This window comes from Sapajus apella, unplaced genomic scaffold (genome assembly GCF_009761245.1).
Source record: "Sapajus apella isolate SASKATOON/1434 unplaced genomic scaffold, GSC_monkey_1.0 scaffold24, whole genome shotgun sequence".
Lineage (NCBI taxonomy): Eukaryota > Metazoa > Chordata > Mammalia > Primates > Cebidae > Sapajus > Sapajus apella.
In genome coordinates this window covers 18,797,031-18,806,453 of record NW_022436964.1, presented here as the reverse complement: position 1 = coordinate 18,806,453, position 9,423 = coordinate 18,797,031, and the positions used below count along the sequence as shown (strand labels likewise).

Sequence of the window (9,423 nt, the reverse complement as noted above, 5' to 3'; positions counted from 1 at the left end):
AAAAGATAGTCTCTTCAATAAATGGTGCTGGGAAACTGGATATCCATATACAGCAGAATGAAACTAGACTCCTATCTCTTGACATATACAAACATCGAAACAAAATGGATTAAAGACTTAAAGCTAAGGCCTCAAACTATGAACTTACTAAAAGAAAATATTTGGGAAACTCTCCAAGACACTGGGTCAAAGACTTCTTGAGTAATATGCCACAAGCACAGGCAACCAAAGCCAAAAAAAAAAAAAATGGACAAATAGGAACACATCAAGGTAAAAAGCTTCCTCACAGCAAAGGAAACAACAGAGTGAAGAGAAAACCCACAACAAATTGAAACTACAGTGAGACATCTCTGCAGTTAAAATGACTTTTATCCAAAAGTCAGGCAATAATAAATGCTGGTGAGGATATGAAGAAAAGGGAATCCTCATGCACTGTTGGTGGGAACGTAAATTAATACAATCACTATGGGGAACAGTATGGAGGTTCCTTAAAAAACTAAAAAAAGAGCTACCATATGATCCAGGAATCCCACTGCAAGGTATGTACCAAAAAGAAAAGAAATCAGTATATTGAAGAAATACCTGCACTATCATGTTTATTGCAGCATTATTCACAATAGCCAAGATTTGGGAGCAACTTAAGTGTCCATCCACAGATGAATGGATAAAGAAAATGTGGTACGTATACTGAAGAGATGCAGTCATTTACAACAACATGGATGGAACTGGAGGTCATTATGTTAAGTGAAATAAGCCAGGCACAGAAAGACAAACTTTGCATATTCTCACTTATTTGTGGGAGGTAAAAATTAAAACTATACTCTTGAAGACAGAGAATAGAAAGACGGTTATCAGAGGGTGGGAAGGGTAGTGAGGGGAAGTAGAGATGGTTAATGGGTACAAAAATTAGAATGAATAAAAACTAGTATTTGATAGCACAATATGACTATAGTCAATAATAATTTAATCATACATTTCAAAATAACTGAAAGAGTATAATTATATTGTTTGCAGCACAAAGGATAAATGCTTGATGTGATGGATACCTTATTTACCCTGATGTGATTATTATGTATTGCATTGCCTCTATCAAAATATCTCATGTGTACCTTAAACATATACACCTACTATATACCTATAAAAATTAAAACACAATGAAACAAAATGAAAAAATTGGCTGGTTCCTCATTCTTCAGCTCTCACCTTAAATGTGACTTCACTTAAGTTCTAGGGAGTTCCTCCTTCATTGTTCTATCTGCAGTAGATCACCTCATAAACTTCATCATCCCTGCACACTCTTTCCTTTGTAACAGGTATAACAATCTTTAATCATTGCATGTGTGTGTATAAAATTTTTTGTCTGTACTTACAGCTAGAATAATACCTATTAAAATGTAGTGCTAGTTCAGGGCTTGGCACAAAATAGACTCTTTTTTCTTTCATGCTATTTTTTATTTATTTATTTATATTTATTTATTGCATTTTAGGTTCTGGGGTACGTGTAAAGAACATGCAGGACTGTTGCATAGGTACATACATGGCAATGTAATTTGCTGCCTCCATCCACATCACCTATATCTGGCATTTATCCCCATGTTATCCCTCCCCAACTCCCTACCCTCCACTGTCCCTCCCCTAGTCCCACCACCCACAGACCTCAGTGTGTGATGCTCCCCTCCCTGTGTCCATGTGTGCTCATTGTTCAACACCTGCCTATGAGTAGAACATGCAGTGTTTAATTTTCTGTTCTTGTGTCAGTTTGCTGAGAATAATGGCTTCCAGGTTCATCCACATCCCTACAAAGGACAGAAACTCATCATTTTTTATGGCTGCATAATATTCCATGGTGTGTATGTGCCACATTTTCCTTGTCCAGTCTATCATCGATGGGCATTTGGGTTAGTTCCAAATCTTTGTTATTGTAAACAGTGCTGCAGTGAACATACGTGTACATGCGTCCTTATAATAGAAAGATTTATAATCTTTTGGGTATGTACCCAGTAATGGGACTGCTGGGTCAAATGGAATTTCTATTTCTAGGTCCTTGAGGAAGTGCCACACTGTCTTCCACAATGGTTGAACTAATTTACACTCCCATCCATAGTGTAAAAGTGTTCCTAATTCTCCACATCCTCTCCTGCTTCTGTTGTCTCCAGATTTTTTAATGATTGCCATTCTAACTGGCATGAGATGTAGTTTTGATTTGCATTTCTCTAATGACCAGTAATGATGAGCATTTTTTCATATGTTTGTTGGCCTCATATATGCCTTCCTTTGAAAAGTGTCTGTTCATATCCTTTGCCCACTTTTAATGCCTTTGTTTGTTTGTTTCCTGTAAATCTGTTTTAGTTCTTTGTAGATTTTGGATATAAGTCCTTTGTCAGATGGATAGATTGCAAAATTTTTTTCTCATTCTGTTGGTTGCCGGTTCACTCTAATGATTGTTTCTTTTGCTGTGCAGAAGCTCTGGAGTTTAATTAGATCCCATTTGTCTATTTTGACTTTTATTGCCAATGCTTTTGGTGTTTTAGTCATAAAGTCCTTGCCTATGCCTATGTCCTGAATGGTTTTACCTAGGTTTTCTCCTAAGGTTTTTATGGTGTTAGGTCTTATGTTTAAGTCTTTAATCCAACTGGAGTTAATTTTAGTGTAAGGTGTCAGAAACGGGTCCAGTTTCTGCTTTCTGCACATGGCTGGCCAGTTTTCCCAACACCATTTATTAAACAGGGAATCCTTTCCCCATTGCTTGTTTTTGTCACGTTTATCAAAGATCAGATGGTTGTAGATGTGTGGTGTTGCCTCTGAGGCCACTGTTCTGTTCCTTTGGTCTATAACTCTGTTGTGGTACCAGTGCCATGCTGTTTTGATTACTGTAGCCTTGTAGTATAGTTTGAATTCAGGTAGTGTGATGCCTCCAGCTTTGTTCTTTTTACTTAGAATTGACTTCGCTATGTGGGCTCCCTTTTGGTTCTTTATGAAGTTTAAGGTGTTTTTTTCCAGTTCTGTGAAGAAGGTCATTGTTAGCTTGTTGGGGATAGCATTGAATCTATAAATTACTTTGGGCAGTATGGCCATTTTCACGATATTGATTCTTCCTAACCATGAGCATGGAATGTTTCTCCATCTGTTTATGTCCTCTCTTATTTCCTTGAGCAGTAGTTTGTAGTTCTCCTCGAAGAGGTCCTTTACATCCTTTGTTAGTTGTATTCCTAGGTATTTTATTCTCTTTGTAGCAGTTGTGAGTGAGAGTTGGCTCTTGATTTGGTTCTCTTTTATATTGGTGTATAGGAATGCTTGTGATTTCTGCACCTTGATTTTGTATCCTGAGACTTTGCTGAAGTTGCTTATCAGTTTCAGGAGATTTAGGGCTGAGATGATGGGTCTTCTAAATATATAATCATGTTGCCTGCAAATAGAGACAATTTGACTTCCTCTTTTCCTAATTGAATACTCTTTATTTCTTTTTCTTGCCTGATTGATCTAGCCAGAACTTCTAATACTATGATGAATAGGATTGGTGAGAGAGGGCATCCTTGTCTAGTGCCAGATTTCAAAGCGAATGCTTCGAGTTTTTGCCCATTCAGTATGATATTGGCTGTGGGTTTGTCACATGAATAGCTTTTATTATTTTGAGATACATTCCATTGATACCTAGTTTATTGAGAGTTTTTAGCATAAAAGCCTGTTGAATTTTGTTGAAGGCCTTCTCTGCATCTATTGAGATAATCATGTGGTTTTTGTCTTTGGTTCTGTTTATGTGGTGAATTACATTTACAGACTTGTGTATGTTGAACCAACATTGCATCCCTGGAATGAAGACTACTTGATCGTGATGGATAAACTTTTTGATGTGCTGTTGCAATAGGTTTGCCAGCATTTTATTGAAGATTTTTGCATCTATGTTCATCATGGATATTGGTCTGAAGTTTTCTTTTCTTGTTGAGTCTCTGCCGGGTTTTGGTATCAGGATGATGTTGGTCTCATAAAATGATCTGGGGCGGATTCCCTCTTTTTGGATTGTTTGGAATATTTTCAAAAGGAATGGTACCAGCTCCTCTTTGTGTGTCTAGTAGAATATAGTTGTGAACCCATCTGGACCTGGGCTTTTTTTGGTTGGTAAGCTATTAATTGCTGCCTCACCTTCAGCTGTTGTTATTAGTCTATTCAGGGTTTTGACTTCTTCCTCGTTTAAGCTTGGGAGGGTGTGAGTGTCCAGGAATTCATCCATTTCTTCCAGGTTTACTGGTTTATGTGCATAGAGTTGTTTGCTGTAATCTCTGATAGTGGTTTGTATTTGTGTGGAATCTGTGGTGATATCCCTTTGATCATTTTTTATTGTATCTAGTTGATTATTCTCTCTTTTCTTTTTTATTAATCTGGCTAGTGGTCTGTCTGTTTTGTTGATCTTTTCAAAAAACCAGCTCCTGGATTTATTGATTTTTTGAAGGGTTTTTTGTGTCTCTATCTCCTTCAGTTCTGCTCTGATCTTAGTTATTTCTTGTCTTCTGCTAGCCTTTGAGTTTTTTTGATCTTGCTCCTCTAGCTCTTTCAATTTTGATGATAGGGTGTCGATCTTTGATCTTTCCTTGCTTCTCATGTGGGCATTTATTGCTATAAATTTTCCTCTAGATGCCGCTTTAAGTGTGTCCCAGAGATTCTGGTACGTTGTGTCTTTTTTATCATTGATTTCAAAGAACATCTTTATTCTGCCTTCATTTCATTGTTTATCCAGTCAACATTCAAGAGCCAGTTGTTCAGTTTCCATGAAGTTGTGTCGTTCTTAATTTCTGAATTCTGAGTGCTAATTTGATTGCACTGTGGTCTGAGAGACTGTTATGATTTCCATTCTTTTGCATTTGCTGAGCAGTGATTTCCAATTACGTGGTCAATTTTTGAGTAGGTGTGATGTGGTGCTGAGAAGAATATATATTCTGTGGATCTGGGGTGGAGAGTTCTGCCAATGTCTATTAGGTTTGCTTGGTCCGGGTCTGAGTTCACGTCCTGGGTATTCTTGTTAATTTTCTGTCTTGTTGATCTGTCTAATATTGACAGTGGAGTGTTAAAGTCTCCCACTATTATTGTGTGGGAGTCTAAGTCTCTCTGTAGGTCATTAAGAACTTGCTTTATGCACCTGGGTGTTCCTGTATTGCGTGCATGTATATTTAGGATTGTTAGCTCTTCTTGATACATTGTTCCTTTTACCTTTATGTAATGCCCTTTTTCGTCTCTTTTGATCTTTGTTGGTTTAAAGTCTATTTTATCAGAGACTAGGATTGCAACTCCTGTTTTTTTTTTTTTTTGCTCTCCATTTGTCTGATAAATCTTCCTCCATCCCTTTATTTTGAGCCTATGTGTGTCCTTGCACATGAGATGGGTTTCCTGAATACAGTACACCAATGGGTCTTGACTTTTTATCCAACTTGTCAGTCTTTGTCTTTTGATTGGGGCATTTAGCCCATTTACATTTAAGGTTAATATTGTTATGTGTAAATTTGATCCTGCCATTTTGATGTGAGCTGGATGTTTTGCCTGTTAGTTGATTCATTTTTTTTCATAGTGTCAATGCTCTTTACCATTTGGTACGTTTTTGGAGTGGCCGGTACTGGTTGTTCCTATCTATGTTTAGTGCTTCTTTCAGGAGCTCTTGTAAAGCAGGCCTGGTGGTGATGAAATCTCTGAGCAATTGCTTGTTCATAAAGGATTTTATTTCTCCTTCACTTATGAAGCTTAGTTTGGCTGAATACGAAATTCTAGGTTGAAAGTTCTTTTCTTTAAGGATGCTGAATATTGGCCCCCACTCTCTTCTGGCTTGTAGGGTTTCTGCTGAAAGATCCACTGTGAGTCTGATGGGCTTCCCTTTGTGGGTAACCTGACCTTTCTCTCTTACTGTGCTTAGCATTTTTCCTTCATTTCAACCCCAGTGAATCTGATGATTATGTGACTTGGAGTTGTTCTTGTTGAGGAATATCTTTGTGGTGTTCTCTGTATTTCTTGGACTTGAATGGTGGCCTGCCTTGCTAGGTTGGGAAAGTTCTCCTGGATAATATCCTGAAGAGTGTTTTCCAGCTTGGATTCATTCTCTCCATCATATTCAGGTACACCTATCAAATGTAGATTAGGTCTTTTCACATAATCCCATATTTCTTGGAGGCTTTGTTCATTTATTTTTACTCTTTTTTTTCTAATCTTGCCTTCTCGTTTTATTTCATTGAGTTGATCTCAATCTCTGATATCCTTTCTTCTGCTTGGTCACTTTGGCTATTGAAACTTGTGTCTGCCTCACCAAGTTCTCGTGTTGTGTTTTTTAGCTCCATCAATTCATTTATATTCCCCTGTAAGCTGGTTATTCTTGTTAGCATTTCATCAAACCTTTTTTTCAATGTTCTTAGTTTCTTTGCATTGGATTAGAACATGATCTTTTAGCTCAGAGAAGTTTGTTATTACCCACCTTCTGAAGCCTGTGTCTGTCAATTCATCAGACTCATTCTCCATCCAGGCTTGTTCCTTTGCTGGGTGAGGAGTTGTGATTCCTTGGAGGAAGAGAGGCATTTTTGTTTTCCTTTTTGCACTGGTTTCTTCCCATATTTGTGGATTTATCTACCTGTGGTCTTTGTGGTTGGTGACTTTCAGATGGAGTCTCTGAGTGGATGTCCTTTTTGTGGCTGATGAAGTTATTTTTTCTGTTTCTTAGTTTTCCTTCTAACATTCAGGCCCCCCTGCTGTAGGACTGCTGTAGGTTCACTCCAGACCCTGCTTACCTGGAAATCACCTGCAGTGGCTGCAGAACAGTAAGGTTTGCTGCCAGTTTCTTCTTCTGTTATCTTTGTCCCAGAAGGATACCCACCAGATGTCAGCCTAAGCTCTCCTTTATGAGGTGTCCCTTTGGTTATATGGGCCTTGGGGAGCTGCTCGAGGAGACAGTCTGTCCCTTACAGGAGCTCAAGTGCTGAATTGTGAGCTCTGTTGTTCTGTTCAGAGCTGCTGGCAGGTACTTTTAAGTCTTTTGTAGCAGAAGTCATCACTGCCTTTTTTTCCCAGGTGCTCTGTCCCTGGAAGGTGGGGCTTTATTTCAAAGTTCCTGTCATTCCGATGCCTTTTTTCAGAGATGCCCAGCCCAGCGAGGAGGTAGCCTAGTCACAGTCTGCCAGCAGAGGCATTGCTGAGCTGCTATGAGCTCTCTCTAGATGCCGTGTGAGCGTCTTTGCCATTTTGTTTATAGGGGAATAGTTAGAACTGCCTCAGTAATGGCAGTCTGCCTCAATAATGGTGGACTGTCTCTTTAATGGTGGACTGCCTCAGTAATGGCAGACTGCCTCAGTAGTGGTGGACTGCCTCAGTAATGGCAGACTGCCTCAGTAGTGGTGGACTGCCTCAGTAATGGCAGACGCCATTCCCCCCACAGAGCTGGATCATCCCGGGTCCAGCTGTGCTTACTGTGAAATTCTCAATCCAGAGTGTTTCAGATTACTGGTCTTTGTGGGGTAGGACCAGCTGAGCCAGATCACCTGTTTTCCTGTTTCAGTCCCCTTTTTTCAGTTGAATGGGTGACTCTGTCTCCCAGGTGTTCCAGTCACCAGTTGAAATGGTGCCCAGATTTGTGTGAGTTTTTGTGCAGAGACCCACTGCGCCGGCTGAAACAGCTGTGCTGGAGACTCATGATGCTTTTCCACCTGGGAATCTCCTGGTCTGTGGGCGGTAAAAATTCGTTTGGATATGCGGTGATCACTTACCCTCTGCGTTTTCACTGGAAACTGCAATCCAGAGCTGTTCCTATTCAGCCATCTTGGATCCTCAACCCAAAATAGACTCTTAATAAATATTTTGTAGTTAAACAAACATCTGAATTACTTTGTTATGGAGCTGGAGACCATAATTCTAAGTGCAGTAACTCAGAAATACAAAACCAAACATCGTATGTTCCTACTCATAAGTGGGAGCTAAGCTATGAGGACTCAAAGGCGTAAGAATGATACAATGGTCTTTGGGCACTCGGGGGAAAGGGTGGGAGGGGATGAGGAATAGAAGATCACACATTGGGTAGAGTGTACACTGTTTGGGTGATGGGTGCACCAAAATCTCAGAAATCACCATTAAATAACTTACGTAACCAAACACCACCTATTTCCCAAAAACCTATTGAAATTTTAAAAAAGGATATATAATAAAATAAATTTACTTCATTGAGATTGAGTGTATAAATGATATATATAAAACATTTTAATTATATTGTTATCTGCACCAAACTCTAGATGCAAATAATATTTCATAATGTTCAAAAGTGTTTTTTATTAGAACAATGATTTGATGCTACACCAAAAATAGTAGTATCTCTAGAAACTTTATGGATTTTTAATGCATAATGATGCTTCAGATGCTCACATCCATAATTCTTACAGTATTTTCTTGAAATATGTCAATTTCTTTATCTTTTATAAATAAATCATGCAAAATTTAAGTTGTGAAAGAATGACATATTTTGAGAGAACTAAATATAAATGATTATATATACAGTAAGGCATAACCTTCCCTTGTGCCCACCAGCCAAATTGTTCAAATTCCTTTGATGCTGGAGTTAAGTAAGAAAGGCAGTGTAGGACCGAAATAAATGCAACTCTGAAATGCCAATCACAGAAGTGCCCATCAGCTTTGAGCCCTGCCTAGATTGAACGTTGGATATGCATGACAATGAGCTACGTGCCACTGTCATAGGATTTGTATCCATAATCAGAAAAATGTGAGGGCTAAATTTCAGGTGCACATTAAACCTACTGCAGGAAATAGATCATGATCTTTCAAAGCCATGAACAATCACTTAAAGTCCATTTCCTCTTCAGCCACCTGGAACATCAAATCAAGAAGCATCCTTGAAAGGCTCAGATTTTGAATTGCAAAGTGATACCCAAAACATCTAGCTATTATTCATAGAGCTGGGCAAGAAGAAATAAAACAAGTGGTGGATTTTTAAAAGAGAATTTTGGCTTGCATCTTTTATACATGAGGTGAGGGAAACTTAAGTTGAAAATTTTTTCCAGAAACCAAATCTTTTGTGACTACAGCTCTTTTACCAGTATAATAATGATGTCTCCTGCAGTTATCACTGGAAATAAGTAGAAGGGGAATGCTGGTCTCTAGAGCTCATGAAACTGCTAGGACTGATTGCCAGTCCATTTCCATGTAATAGTGTGCTGGCTTTCACAGGCACAGGGCCTGCTTCTGGTACTTATTTAATAATTTTCCCATACTACATTCCCTTAGATAATTTCTATAAGAATACAAGAGGCAGGATATAATTCAAAGGCTCAATAATTGGCTAGAGGCCTTGGAGTTTCATCAGTTTCTACTTCACATAGGAAAGAACAATATTGGCTATTATATTTTGAGTACCTGCAATGTACCAGTTTCTATTGCATGTATTATCTCATT

At 38.6% G+C, this 9,423-nt stretch overlaps 1 long non-coding RNA gene across 1 annotated transcript in view; it reads left to right on the top strand.

Annotated features, from left to right (window-relative positions):
* LOC116559850 overlaps positions 1 to 9,423 on the top strand; it is a 35,734-nt gene that overhangs the window by 6,588 nt on the left and 19,723 nt on the right. The window contains exon 2 of the long non-coding RNA XR_004272655.1: positions 8,835 to 8,999. This is a non-coding gene — a long non-coding RNA (uncharacterized LOC116559850). The remainder of the gene's footprint in view (positions 1 to 8,834; positions 9,000 to 9,423) is intronic.